Genomic DNA, 13,253 nt, shown 5'->3' on the forward strand with positions numbered 1-13,253 from the left:
GTACCGAACCTCGGAGAGAGAGCGATCGACACAGAGGAAGAAAGAGATGCAGGCGAAGAAAGAAAGGGGGAGATAGAAGGAAGGAGTTCGACTTCAGAGTATCACGGTGTCCTTTTCGTCGCTGCAAATTAACTAACAGGTGGTAGCTAGGAGGTTTGGAAGTATGGATCTGAGGAGGGGGGAGGTTGGCCAAGAGGTAGAGCCCAGACTGCAGCATCTCCAGCCCTGTGATCTGACTCCAAGCTGGCAGCAACGCTATCAACAACGGAGACTGCAGATGTTGCCGGGTTCCCCTTTTTCCTCCAACATGGCCCTCAGCTTTTTTTTTTTTTTTTTTTTTTACCCCCCCACTCCCTCCCAGATCTTGTGTGTGTCTGTGTGTGTGCTGAGTAGGAGGTCCTGTGAGCAAATCCTGATCAAGGCCTCTGACTGTGACAAGCAATGTCAGGGCTCATTTCTAAGTAGTTGCTGTTCCTTTCTTGTTTGTGTGTGTGTGTGAGAAACAGTGTGTGTAGGTGCGTCTGTGTGGGTGTGTGATTGCAAGTGTGTTGTTTTGTGCGTGTGCATGTGTGTGCGCTCGCTGGCATCTTTCTATTCTCTCTCTCTCTTTCTAGCTTTGTTTCAAAGGAGCCATTGTTCCTTTCTTCTGTATAAGTGTGTGTTTCTTGTGTGTGTTTACAAGGTGTGTGTGTGTTTTTTTTGTGAATCCATCTCATCTCCTCCACGGTGTCTTTCTTCTCCTCTCTCTCTCACTTCATTTATTTCCTTCAATTAAAGTTTATCACAATTTTGGATCCTATTTTCTGAGTTTTGTCCAATATTTTCATTTCTATCACGCTGTGTGAGGACGCGTTGACATCGCTTTGTCAGAGTCTAACAGAGCAACGATCGGTCTGATGGTCTCAGAGTTTTTAATCCAGATTATTAAAAGCATTTAATTTTGGGGGTTAAATCAAAAATGAGCAAACCTGGAATGTCCCGTGTTCACACAACTACGGTAAGAGCAGAAGGTCAAAGTTGAACCAGGAGGTCGGCCTGTAAACTCGTCCAAATAAGTTTGGCTAGCCTCCTTTTTTAATGTTTTTTCACCCTTCAAAGTTTTTTATAAGGTCGTTGTCGCATTCAAAGCTCTTACCCGTACATCGCTGTTAAAAATAAAATAATTAAAGGCTAAAACCGCAAAAATGAACTCAGATTTCGGCTATTTTTAAGCAGAATGAGCAAAGATGCTACCTAAAGCCAACCAACCACCTCAACACCTCGTTATAAAAGCGAGTGCTGCAGTTTTGCTGATTTTATATTCAACATGAAATCAGGCCTAAAATCAACCCAATCATGTGACAATAACACAATATTGAATATGTACTGTTGTTTTTCTCAACGGAGACATTATCACTGCCCCCTGACTTCAGGTGTCAATTAGCTCATTGCTAACTCTGCTGCAGCTAAGAAGACAAACAAACAAACAAATAAATAAATAAAATCAACTTAATACAAATATATCTAATATCAGTGGTGAACCAATGAACACACATTAAGGTGCTGAACATGCTAACGTCAATCATCTTCCACCTATACCCCATATATAAGAAAGTATTCATGTGTTCAATAATGTATTTAAAACACTCACAAAAACTCCTCCTGCAAAGTAAAAGGTAATGAATGTTTGATGCCTGTCTGTTCATTGTAATAACCATCATTAATAAATGGTAAATAAACTGTAAGTGTTAACATAATAAAATATTGCTTCATAAAGCAACTGTAAAGGTTTATAAACATGATTTGTAACTTTATAACAGCCTTTTAAATCATGTTTATAGTTCAACTTCACAGTATTTATTAACCATTTATAAAGTATTAAAGCATAATTTACTTTACAGTAATGCCTAATAAATGTGTTATAAAAACTATTAACAAAAGTTTAATTAACTATAATTTTAACATTTATTAGTGATGGTTATTATAAAGCGTTGCTAAAAGCAGTTACACAATCCTTTACAACAATCCAAGTATTTGTTCGTGCCTGTGGTGATACTGTTTCTTCAAACAACCATAAACTATTAATATGTCATTAATAATGCATTAATAATAATGTTCTTATACGTGTTGACGGATACATTATAATGTTTAAACAGCTTATAACTTCATGTCAGGAGCAGCTGTCACGTCTCATAAGTGTGTCTGTGTGTGAGACTTTAAAACCTTTTTCTTTCTTACGATTTCCTAAACTCCTTTTCTTTCCGTGTGTGCGTCCATGTGTGTGTGTCTGTGTGTGTCTGTGTGTGTGTGTGTGTGTGTGTGTGACTGTGTGTGCGTTGGTGTGTGTTCTTTGATTCCTCTCCCCGTTCTCCCCCTCTTCCTCCCTCTTCCTCTCCTCTTTCTCTCTTCTTCTCTCCTGTGTGCCTGCGAATGCCGAACAATTGGATGCACAGGTGGTCCGTCCACTTCTCCTCTTCCAAGTGTTAGATTTCATTACAAACAGTGTTGGAGGTGGGTCGAAATGTGTGTGTTTGTGTGTGTGCATGCGTGCAGGCGTGTGCACGCGGCGGTGTTGGTGGGGGAGTCCTCTCGACATCTGTGGGCTTATTTGAACGGGTGGATGAGACACGAGTCCCTGCCGAGTTCCTCCACGGAGCGGCGAGGCTTCGCCAAGAGACCGGCGGAGAGGAGATTGTCAGTTTGCGATCATTTTTTATTTAATTATTTATTTTTTTTATTTGTTTTGTCAGGGTAAAGGACAGGAGTGGTGAATTGAGTCACCAGAAGTGTTTAAGTAACAGCTTAAGATCACCTTGTTGGCTCATTTCTATCATTATGATATCATGTACGACCATTTTACCAAAAGTTTAGCTCTTTTCTTTGGTTTTTCTTATGTTTCTATCAAAATCTCATTATTTTTTACTCATTAGCAAAACATATCATTACTGGTGATGTCATGCTGTCGGGCAGAAATGCTCCTAATACACTAATTCCTCACTGATTCTCATTGGTTCACACATTACAATCTCCAAACTCAGCCCAGTCACCTGGATATAATGTTAGCAGTGCAAACAACAGATGTGTCCAAGGTTGACACTTGTGTGGCATATCACGTTCACGTTATATGCGTATAAATCAGGAGGTGCGGGGGATGGAGGTGGCGTTAGTACAACCCGTAAGGCTGCTCAAGAGGCCAGGCCACAGTTAGACTTGACGTTCGACTTTCGTGGTTACCAAAGCTGGCTATTTTTCACGGGAACGCAGACCATATCCAGTCATTTCAAGGCGACAAAGCCGAGTGTTTGTTCAGGAGACCTGGAGACATTTCCAGCCATTTTTGTGGCAACAAGGAAGGCGGACCATCTCCATTTGTGATTGTGGTGACCAAAACATGATGTTTTCCCAATCCTAACCTACTGGGTTTTTTTTGCCTAAACCTAACCGAAGCATGAGCACAGCAATGTGACGAAAGAAATAGAAAATTCCACCTAAACACATGTAAAGTAGCGACATAAGGAAATGTTGATCTGTGGTTTTGCAGAAACGTATTTAGCTAGCATTTATTCTGGCGATAGGGTTGCCAAACTTCAAAATAAAGGTCTCGTCTTTGACACATTTTGCATTGGAACTACCACTTTCTGGATCTTCTTAATTAGCTTTACAGTAGTCCAACAAAAGCAGCCTCATACTCTTTGTGAAGACTTTACCTGCTTTGTGTTTGTTCAGTTTGTCTAATTGCTGTTTCACAACTCTTTGGCATCGCTGCGAGGGATCATTTACAGTTTTTCTCGCTACTAAAAAGCTTATTAGAATTCAGCAAACAAACTCGATAGTTAAAAGGTGATTTACGAGCCCACACTGTGCATTATCGAGACTTCCCCCTTTTCCTCTTTCTCTTTTGTTGAAAAGGTATGTGCTGCAGCCTGCTGCTCCTCTTTGGCTCCTGGCGAAATTGTTCTTGGCAGTCCTGCGAGGCTTCTCCCTGTTATGTGCCATTTGAAAGCATTATGAAATCTGCCATCTTGACTACACGAACCAAATAACAACAAGAGTGCATTGTGCGCCACCTGCTCCACACATTTAGGTGGCTTTAAATATGCAGGCGTAATGGCACCTATCCCCTCAGTCTGATGCAACACGGCTCGGAGGCAGCGAGGGGGGTGACGGACGGGGTGGTGGGGGTATTTTAAGACAGATAAGGGGGTTTGTAGCTTCTCTGAAGACGTTTGTCGTCCTTTTCCCCCCTCGTCGAAGAACTAACATGTGAATGACAAACTCTGGCTTCCCTGTGGCATCCAGGAGGTGTGTTTCTTTCTCTCTGTGTGTAGTTATGGCTGTGATGAGGCTTTGTCTGGCTCTCCGGCGGTGACAGAGACGTAGCCAGAATGGCAAAGAGGAACACGGAGAGAGAGTTAAAGGAGAAAAAAGGGATGGACAGATGGTTTAGACTGATATTATCAGGTCGGTGTTGTCTTTTTAATACAAATCAGGCGAGTCGGAGTCGTCGTCCATTTGTCGGACGGAAGTATCTGATTTTCTTCTGCAACAATCAGAGCAGCCAACCTGCGAATACATCTGCCAAAAACTGCTAAAGGGGGGGTGGGGGGGGGTGCCAACTTCAATCTGACAGGAGTGGACTTCAAAAATCCATATCAGTCAAATCCCATTATTGATTGAGGCAGAAGGAAAGTTGAGGGGGAGTAGAGGTAGCCAAACAGACAGAGGGAGGGTAGAAGGAGAAAGTCTGCTATCTGTGAATATCAAACCATCTGTCTGTCCCCGAGAGTGCAGCACGGTTGCAGCAAATTACTAACCTCGCAGACGAGACTGTGGATGTACTCGCAGAGAGCTGTCGACTGTGGAGAAGTCACCTGGAAAACTTTACATACATTCACCTGGCTGTAAGTCTGATTTATGCAGGGATGTAAAGGTGCACACCTACAAATTCTTGGAAAACCATCGTAAAGACAAAAAACTGGTTTGCAGAGAATGCGCTCGCTTTGTGGCCTTATCAGAGTCAGCGAAGGTATACTGACTGTTAAAATGCTGATTCCTGATTTACAGTATATTCAATCTAAAAGGATCACACTGTACATCATCACACAAACAAACAGCACGGTGCCTTATTGAACTCGTACGTCAGGCCATGCGTTGCCGTCTCGGAAGCGTAAAAAAAGAGAGCAGGGCTGGTAAATTAATGAGAAAATAACTCCGGCTTTTGTGATTTCCCACCTCATGTTAGGGGAGGGGATATTTTTGTCAGTTGTTAATTACTGTCATATGGCTACAGCACCTTTTTCCCTGAAATGACAGAGAATGGAGGGAGGGTAAGGACGGAGGTGGGGGGTACGAAAATTAACTCGACTCCGGGAGTGTGATCTTGTCATGTACCTGATGTACGAGGGAACATGTCTTACCCTGCTTTGGGTGAATCTCATTTATTTACGTTTTTTTTTTTTCCATGCTTTGCAGTTATTTAATTTCCGTGGTTACTCAGAGTGAGATCACAGCTTCCAGTCACATGAAGAGAAGTGACGCAAAACAGTGATGATTGAAAAGCTCGTGCCCTTCCTAACCTTGTTGTGATGCAGCTTATCCTGTTTTCAGAGACCTGGATGCGACCTTAGACTGCTTTTAAGGGGCCCTGAATACACAACCTGGATTGCCCCAATAGAAACGAGGACACTGTGGCAGGTAAACAACTTATCCAGGTTTCTGAACCGTCTCATAGTGGCTGAGATGGTGAGACATCAAGGCACACCTGCAGGCAGATGATCAGAAACCTGGATACTGTTGTGATCATGTATCCAGGGATAAAAATAACCAAGGCTCAAAATCAGGATGCTAATGTACTCTAAACACACATCACAGTCACTTTAATAAAGGCATAGGGCCCCTGTATGTTGGAGCTGCGGTCGCTAACGGACTACAATCAGACCGATGATCAATGGCTTCGACACAGAAACCTTTGGACTGAAGCTGCCACAAGGCGATGCTTCAAACATCCTGCATACATTACAAATATTCAGCAGAAAAAGCCTCTGTACTTGTCTAAATCTTATCAGTGTGACCAATTATGTTACTGACCCGACTGCCAACTAATTTCACTCCTTCAAACCTCCTCTTGGGTTCATGGTGCGTCAGTCACTGAGGTAGAAAATGTGTCCTCACTGAAACCCACAGCGATATTAGCCCACATATTCTCCACCTCACACTGTATACTACTCCATCTTGCCGGTTTGGCCCATTTAAAACTTATAATGGCTGTTAGGTGTAGGAGTATGTGGCACTCAATAGGCGGTGAGCGTCCACTTCACACATATCGACGGTGTAAAGGACAGAACGTCGCTTGCCGCCTGGCTGGGGATTGTCTCCATTTCCTGGTTGACCGCTTCGCTAGCTCCCACCGAGGAGGGAGGGGTCATTACTCCTCCCATCACAGGCCTCCGACCTCAAACCACGGCCCGCAAACGCTAACCTTTTCTCGCCCCTCCAAAATCAAATCAATAACACTTTGGCCAAGAACAGGGAAACACTGTGTTGGCATTAATCACCTGCCCTTCCATGCTTGACTCTGCAGTTTGTCTGGCTCTCTGTTTGGTTTAGAGGTAATGGATGGCTGGTTGTGTGGGAGACTGACTGACTGGTTTGCCTGCTGAATAACTGCCTGCATTTCTGGTTGAGTTGAGGCAGACAGTCATCAGTCAGGGATGGCTGACTATTGAGAATGAGAGGTCAACTGCTGCGTCAAGTCAGGTAGCCCAAAATCACAAGTTTCCAAGTTCAACGCAGACGACTTTACGCTGTGTATCACATATGAGACCCAGTATCACAGACGTTTGGTCCAGATGAGAACCATCAGCAGAAGCTACAACATAAGAAACCCTGTCAAAAAAAAAACCCAAGAAAGAAACCCAAACACTTGCAAGATCATGATTACAGTTCATTAAAGGCCACAATAGGACACAAATTCCTATCTCCAGCATGAAATTCAGATGAACTACATGCCTAAGCTCCACCGTGACCTCCACACTATCACTTCCTGCCATGCTGCATGCAGGACACACTATTTGAGAGTAGTTGACACTGATCATTGTGAAACCAAATCTGATTGATTACAGTTATTCACAAAAAGGGGCTTTATCAGAGCTCCATCAGTCACACAGGGGTTGCAACAATGATTAAATGAAACAAAAGTAAGTAAAGAAGTGTATTAGTGAGCTGAATCTGATGTCACATTAGCTGGTTTTGGTTTACAAACGCAGCTCTGCAGCCTCCACATTTAAACATCTTCCAAAAATGTCAGAAATGCCTTCGGGTGAGTCACGTGCTGCAGGAATTGGCTTCAAATCTCAGCATCTGTTAAAAAATAATCGTCCCTGGACAAATCCTCGCACTGATGTTGGTTGTCCCTTTAAAAACTACTTCTCCTCTAAGATTAGCCTACATGCACACCAATCATTTTAATTATCTGAATAGTCATTTTAGGGTCAAAAGATTTCCCGTTTGAGCTTCTTTTGAAAATCCACATCCTGATTTGATTCGAGTGAATTCACCCCACCGTTGGCTTGCTTCACACTTGTCAAGTGTTCCCTGTCCTTCCTGTGATTGCATTAGCGGAGCCTGATATCAGCCCTGCAGTCCCATCCACATAAATACTCCTCTCGAGGCTCTTGTGTAAGCACATACAGGTGCAGCCATAGAGGGCCTAGCTTGCGTTGGCAGGAAACAGGTGTCTGGCTATTGATAGCGTCCTAATGAGGGCGGGGGAGGGGGGCAAAGAAATACAGGGTATGAAAATCAGGTGGGTTGTTGTGTGGTCCCAGACTACTAATTGTTACCAACGATTTTGAGTCTATTTCTGTGGCCTGGTGCCAGATGGTTGCGGTTGACGGGGGGGAAAGAAAGGGAAGGTTGGTGTTTATAACAGGTTGTTGATTCCTGATGAAATGCGACCTCAGGGACCCTTTAACACCTGGCTCAAAGAGACCCGGTATTATTAACAGTATGTAAATGTGTGCAAGGAACAGTAGGTGTGTGTTTTCATGCTTTTCCGCACACAGTTTCAATGTGTAAATATCAGTTTGGTCCAAGTGTGACTTCCAGGAAAGTTGAGTCTTTCTGTTTACTTGTGGTTTAAACTGAATGTTAAAAAGGTTTTCTCATCCTGTGTTGTTGACGGTAATTATCTGTTCACAGAGCGATTCCTGCACAGGAAGTACAATCAAGGTCCAAACTATCCGATGGAGATGGAAGGAAGGCATGCAGTCTCTTTTTGCAGATTGGATTTTGTTTGTCCTATTGTACAAATGACATTTTTTAGTTTCAGCAGTCTATCTGAGCGACTTGTGTTCTTACTGTGAGGAGAACCCAGCAGAACCAAACCTGGGAACAGAACCTTACACTTTGTCAGGTTGTGATTATTTTAGCAGAGTACGTTGATGTTGATGGTGTGATTTTTTGCTGGTTCACGCCGAGACGCGCTTGGCGTGTGCTAGTCTTTTGCATCGCACGTTACGTAGTTTAGCGCTCTTTAGCTAGCATTAATGACATACGATGGCTGGGTATGCACAAATCTCTACTCGCCACGCTGTTTTGCCCAAAAACACTGTATCCAAGGCGATTTTTTTAAGTTCCCCAGCCTGTAGCGACAAGTCTCAGTGAGCCAGGAGAATATTATTCGTAGGTACATGCTACATATAATGGTATGTTCGACAAACTCTACCTTTATCAATAAAAAAAATGCAGCTCCTGGGATTTTGATGTTGCATTCGGTCGCAATTTCGATAATATTTCGATAAATTCAGGATCCTAACAGGATACTGGTTGTTTGAAAAGTCTGTCAATGATGAAAAATAACAAACGGATGAAATCTACAAAATATATAACCACTCCAATATGTAATAACTGCGATGTAACTGCACCTAATCTCATTTAAATGTCCCCTAAAGTAAAATGCAAGTATTAGCATCAATTTACCAACAAGAAGACATTGTTAAAATCACCCACAACCACTTTTCAAGACACTTCAAACTAACTGAGAAACTAATAACAGCTAGACAAATGAGAGAATCAAGCAAAACATCAAGGTAGACAGCCTCAATCACCTCAATCCAGGTAGAGAAGCTTTGTTTCTGCCATTTAGGGTTTAAAAAGTCATTTCAGTGACTTCTATCGAGAGGAAGAGGATGTAAACAAAATATGGAAAGTACAAAAATACCAACACAATGTTTTTTTTCTAAGGAAAGAGAAAACTGAACTCAAAAAAATACCTCTACACTTCACATGAGGCCATATTTGCTCTCAGCATAGTGTAGCTGTTCATCATAACATTACTCCACACAGCGCCCCCAGTGGTGGGAAAGTGCCTCTGCGCCCGCGTGAGGCGAAAAAAATAAATAAACAGAGTCGACATGAAATCGATGCCTAAAACACCTTAATCTTCCAATTAAATCTCTTCAGCGGCTGCGGCGAGATGGTAACTGTGATAAGTGCAGGTTGGAGTGAGGCGAGGAGGGAGGAGGAGGGAGGAGGAGGGAGGAGGAGGAGGTGAAACCTACACAGGTACGTCTGTCACGGGTAATTACCTTCTCAGCGCCCTCGGCTCTCCAAGCTGCCAGTCGTCTGTCTGTCAGAGAGATCAGCTTACCTCTTGTCTGGGAGTGTGTGTGTACTCAGAGAAGGTGTGTATGTGACAGAGATGAAGTGTGTGTGTGTGTGTGTGTGTGTGTGTGTGTGTGTGTGTGTCTGGCAACAAGGAGGTAATTTGTATAAGCGTGTGGAGAAGTGAGTGTGCGTACAGGTGTGTTGGCACGACGAGCGCAAATGGGTGTGTGTATACGTCTGCCTATAAAAAGTGCATCTTTAATTGAAAAGTGTGTGTGTTGACTCTACAGAAGGATTGTGTGACAAGTGTGTGAGAGGAAGAAAAGTGTGTGTGAGAGAGCACATTTGTGTGTGTGTGCTCATAAGGAGTCTAAGCGTGAAAATGCGCTAAGTAAGACAGCATGTACCTGGAGAGAGGAGTGAGTAGGAGGTAGAAAAAAAAAAAGTGTGTGTCTGTTTGCCACCCCCTCCTCCTCCACACACACACACACACACACACACACACACACACCTTTCTCAGCCTCACAAAGCGGCCATTGAGAAGTGAAAAGGTAGCGGAGGCCGATGGGAGGGATTGTTGTGCAAACAGGCGAACACAAAGGAGGTCGGTGTGTGTTAAGAGGCGGCGGGCAGGTAATAGAGCAGACATAATGGGAGCTAAGTACCTGTAATCCTCGGAGATATCACTCCAGACAAGAGGGGGACTCTGGGTAATTCCCCCCGGTTGGTGTAATTGGTCCCTCGCCAGGTGGACGCGTGTGTGTGGGGGGGTGTCGTAGGGTGTTTGGGCGCAGTATCAGGTGTGAGAGGGCGTCAGCTGCTCTGAGTGCCTCCTATCGATCCAGGAGAGGGACCGTGTGTGTGTTTGTGACCCACATTCAGCTGGAGGCATCTGGCGGCACCTACCTGACTCACCGGCAGAGGTGGCAGGTGTGCGAGAGGTGATGGCGATGATACTCAGACGCCACTCGACTCCTGCCAACAGATCAAGGTAAAAAACAATCGGTGTCACTTCCAGCTTATTAAAATGTTTGACTGTTGATGGTGTGATAACATTTCAGGAACATTATCGATATGAAATATATGTACATGTTCTTTTTTTTGTTAAAAATCTGCAGATTATCTGTGAAAACGGGTAGAAATCAACAAAAAATGAGCCTTTTTCATGGAATTTTCTACTTTGCTCTGTTTGACTTTGAAAAAATTGCATTTCATTGGACAGCAGGTGTTCAAAAACACACAAAAAACTCTAAAAATGGCCACCAGGCCTCAGAAATGTTGAATTCTGACTTTAGAAATTTAACTTTTTTTCTGGAAAAAGTAAGAATTCTGAGAGAAAAGTCAAAACTCTTATCTCAAATCTAAAGACAGAGCTGTCACAGTCATGCCTCCACTGTTTGACAAGTGAGCAGCACAAATAATAAAAAGACGTTTCTATATATCTATACATCCACATTAAAGGACTGATGTCTCACTTTTCATTGCTTTGACAAACATTTGTCCCCGACAGCCGCTGAAGCGTGACTCGGCGTCGATGAGACTGCGTGATTAAATTAAGGATATGTGAAGAAATGTGTGTGCGTCCGCCACGATGCTTGCACATGCATGCATGCATGCCTGGCACATGTGCGTGTGTCCCATTTCTTCTGGATATCTGCTAATTGTGCATTTCACTTCTGCTCAAGTGGCTCTTTTAAGGCAAAACAGATACTGAGAGTTGGAACGCCGGCAGCGACGGCGAGGAGCGAGGAAACGAGAAGGAGAGACGGAGAGAGAGAGGGGGGAAGGAGGAAAAAAAAGAAAACAGAGATAAGAAACAGGAAAGACAGCTGCTCTTTTCCCTCTCATTTCATCCAGTTATTGGTTAACTCGGTGGAAAGAAAGTAAATGTTCAAGGGATTTCAGGTCGGCCCCTGCCTCCGCCAAGGTAGACGTGCACTCCACTTGAGGTCTAATTCAACTCTTGTGTAGTATTGATCGCGGCGGCTGCCACCAGGGAGCCCGCCGGTCTTTCCTCGGACCAAGGTAGACAACGGTGAGAGAAAAACGTGTTGTAAAATGCCTCCCTCCCTCATCCACTCCCCTGTTGATATCAAGCTGCTGCTTTTTTTTTTTCTTCTTCTACCCACTTTTGAGTGCGTTCGGTTTTTTCCTTCCCCCTTCAGATTTCACCGCAGAGTGATGGAACACCTTTGGAAAAGCGCCGGAGGGACCGGCAGCGCTCGCCCGCACAGACATTGTAGATTAAACAGGAACAGGAGGACAGTTGTGTGTTTGTTTATGTGTGTTGCAACCCTGTGTGTGTCTTTTACATGCATTTATGTTAATATACAGGAGATAAAAAAGTGTTTATGGATCTTTGTTTGTTGTCCACGCCGCGAGAGCTGATTCAGCTACACTCGGATGGGGGGGGGGGGGGGGGGGATCGGAGGGCGGGGAGGACGGATGGACGGCTGCAGAGAGGTGATGGTGGGGTGGACTCGGGGGCGGGATGCGAGGGGGTGGGGTGGGTCCAGGAAGAAGCGGTACCTGCGATGAGAAAAATATGGATTCCTGTCGGCAAGACAAATTGATCTCCAGTGTGTGGGAGGAGCAGGGAGGCTTCTGAAGGGAAATCTGCTGAGAGGGAGGGCAGGAAACAAGAAGGAGAAGAAGAAGAAGACAGGGCTGGACTTTTTCTATGTGTGTGTGTGTGTGTGTGTGTGTGTGTGTGTGTGTGTGTGTGTGTGGAGTGGTAGCCATTGAGCAAACACAATCGTACCCTAACAGCAACTACTCAGAACTTGTCCGACAGATGTCGGTCAGATGTTGTAGGTGAGAAGAAATTCAGATTCGTACACCGTCTGCTGGATGATGAGTAAGTCTCTCGGCATGATGGTTTTTCTTTTTCATGCGGCTCAGGAGGAAAGATGTCGAGTTAAAGAGCCACTTCAGCCGTTGATTATTGCACTTACACAGAGTTGCTGAACTTGTGAGAGTCAGATTTGAGCATATGTACGGCTGTAACCTTTAGTCTCCAGCTCTGAAAACACAGGACGCAACATTTTCCATGATTCAACTCAATGTCGCCGCATCATATCCCACTTTGTAGTATCTACACACAGGCCAACATCACCCTGGTGTTAAATTACACTTTCTTAGACTCCTCCAGAGTGACAGGTATCGAAACTAAAAGTGATCATCTGTGGTTTTCTCCATCTTTTGTGGGTTAAAATCTGCAAATTTTAAAATTGGCAAAAGCGAATGACAAAATGCAGAAAATGCAGAGAACATTCATGTCAAAATATCTAAGATTTTTATATTTGTAGACATAAAAATTAGGATTTTGGGTTGTAAACTAGGCGTAATAAAGGTTTGGTTTAGCAAAATAACAAGCAGATACAACCTGTGCAGCTTCTCGTACAGACAGAGTGTGAAGTCTGTTACAAAAACTCTATCTGTACAAAATAAACTTAAATATGCCACATGAGGGTCGTTCCTAACAACTAATGTCCCTTTAGCTCAAACACACTTTAAACTTAGCTAAATTTAATCTAAAAGGTTAAACATTGTCTGGAAAAATGTAATACATTATGTGACAGTTAACCTTTGTAGCGAACAGATACTTGTGTTTTTTATAGCGCTACATTTGACTAAGAAGACGTCATGTCAGTATAAATTACATCAGT

The sequence above is a fragment of the Pagrus major genome, chromosome 24 (genome assembly GCF_040436345.1).
Source record: "Pagrus major chromosome 24, Pma_NU_1.0".
Lineage (NCBI taxonomy): Eukaryota > Metazoa > Chordata > Actinopteri > Spariformes > Sparidae > Pagrus > Pagrus major.